This window comes from Glycine soja, chromosome 15 (genome assembly GCF_004193775.1).
Source record: "Glycine soja cultivar W05 chromosome 15, ASM419377v2, whole genome shotgun sequence".
Classification (NCBI taxonomy): domain Eukaryota; kingdom Viridiplantae; phylum Streptophyta; class Magnoliopsida; order Fabales; family Fabaceae; genus Glycine; species Glycine soja.
The window spans coordinates 23,321,076-23,323,190 of NC_041016.1; the positions used below are offsets into that span (position 1 = coordinate 23,321,076).

The following is a 2,115-nucleotide window of genomic DNA, read 5'->3' on the forward strand; positions in this document are numbered from 1 at the left end:
AGGGTAGTGACATTCATCCACAACAAGCACAACAAACTCTTCATATCCTTACAACAGCACATCATAACTGCTTCTCTAGCATCACAATCATTCACCTGCCCCTTAGCTTTCAGTATTCACACGCCACAATGAATGATCCACACTTCCCGAGCCACTCCAATAGCCGCCAGTTACAACCCTTTAGAAAAGCCAGCCATCATCTTTTTATTACCTGCTACCTGCAACTGCACATGCCAAAATACAACTTTTCCCTGATACTTCACTTGTCGTTCTCAACACAATATTGGTGCTTATAAAACAATCTTCATCTCCTCGCCATTACCAACATGACTTCACAATCATCCACTGCCTCGAGCACTGTAAGTTCTTCGTATCAACTTCTCCCAACACCCTCAGTGCATTCTTTCTTATCTTTTTCTATATGTTTTTGGCATTCATTTTCTTTACTCCTGTATTTTGAGAATAACATCACCTTCATCCTTTAGAATCACATTCATAAAGTACGTCTGTTTGTAAAAAAAAAAATTGCTATTATCATTGGGCTTATTACAGATAAGGCAACCACTTATCAGACCACCCGTTATCTACTAGTTTATAGTTGCGTTTCACCATGACAATGTAAGCTTAACTATCTATCTATTTTCATTCTTATTGTTCATTCATTCACGTTGTATCAATACTCTTTTTAAATGTTTTCTTGCATGACATTATTGAAATACCATGCTTTTACCACCGACAGCGGGCACCGAACTATCCACCATTTGTTCACTTCAAAGACAACGGAGGCACTCACCAAATCAAAGTCAGGCAACACCACAAGAAATTTTACTTCGCTGATGGACTGACGGAGTTCAGAAAAGACTTGCAAATTTATGAATCTACTACCATCAACTTTTATGCTTGCGACCAAAACTGGATATTCAACTTACACTTCACACCGCCACTAGAACAGCAAACGTGCGGAAGACCTCGGCTATCTACAAGAAAATATGTATGGACTGTAGAAGTTACTCAATCCATGCTTGGTGCCCCTTATCCACTGGTAAATCTTCATTTTCTAATCAGACTCTCTTATTCCAATATTTATTAAATTGTATTACTTATTTCAATTTCTACTGTAGGCACTTCCACCCTGTGTTGTACCGTATGTTGATGCCTGTGTTCAACATATGATAATCCTGAGAAAATATGTCCCTCCCCTTCAATGGAACGTGACCATCATTGACCCTGGCATTGGCGAAAAATCCATTGTTCGACCTTAGTATCAGTTTTTGGCAAATAGTGATTTCATCCATGGAGATGAAATTTCGTTTTACTTTAGGCCTTATGATAAAATCTAGGAAATAGTTATCAGAAGGCAAAAAGATTGGAAAGACAGTAACACAAATTAAATATGGTTATAGTTTGTTTCATGTACAGACAATATTTTTTTTGTAAGCATAATATTATTATAAATATTCAGTTCTCTTCTTTCGTTTCCTTTTATTCATCGAAAATATTCATCCTTATTTTGGTTTCCTTTTATTCCAACCATACAATAAAAAAAAATTCCAATACTTACTGAATAAAAAACCAAATCACCCATGTGTATGCATGGATTACAGGCTAGTTTCTATTTAAAGTTACAACCTATGTTTCTTATTTTCGGATATTCACGAGTTAGTGTAAGGTTTTCGCAATCTATTGTTGTGGCCACTGAGTGTGTTAATGGATACGCAAGACGACAGCGAGAGTTCGTGTAGAAATTAAATTAGTATTTCAGGATTTTTTTTTTTTAATTTCCCCTTTCCATTTATTGTTCAACGAGATATTGTCATATTAATATTATTATTATTATTATTATTATTATTATTGCGTTTGGTGTGGAGCCGAACCGAAATACTGTGTGTTGAAGACACATGCCGGTGGCTACAGGGGTTACTTGATAAGCCTCTGAATATGGCGATGGGTATGTTTCCTTCTTTTTTTAACGACAGTAAGATAGAGATTTTATTTTTATTTTCTTTCTATTTTTTTACTTTTTTTTATTATTGTACTTTTTTAATTAACTCAAGCAATGGTTTATCGTATTAATTAACAACTCAACCTTTCATGTTACACAAATCATAAAATTTC

The 2,115-nt window shown here is 35.1% G+C and overlaps 1 long non-coding RNA gene across 1 annotated transcript; it reads left to right on the forward strand.

The window, feature by feature from the left end:
• Window positions 1–295: 295 nt before the first annotated feature.
• On the forward strand, window positions 296–1,485 carry LOC114386426. The gene is made up of 2 exons (XR_003661082.1): window positions 296–1,042; window positions 1,122–1,485. It is a non-coding gene; the product is annotated as an uncharacterized LOC114386426 (long non-coding RNA).
• The last annotated feature ends 630 nt before the right edge of the window (window positions 1,486–2,115 follow it).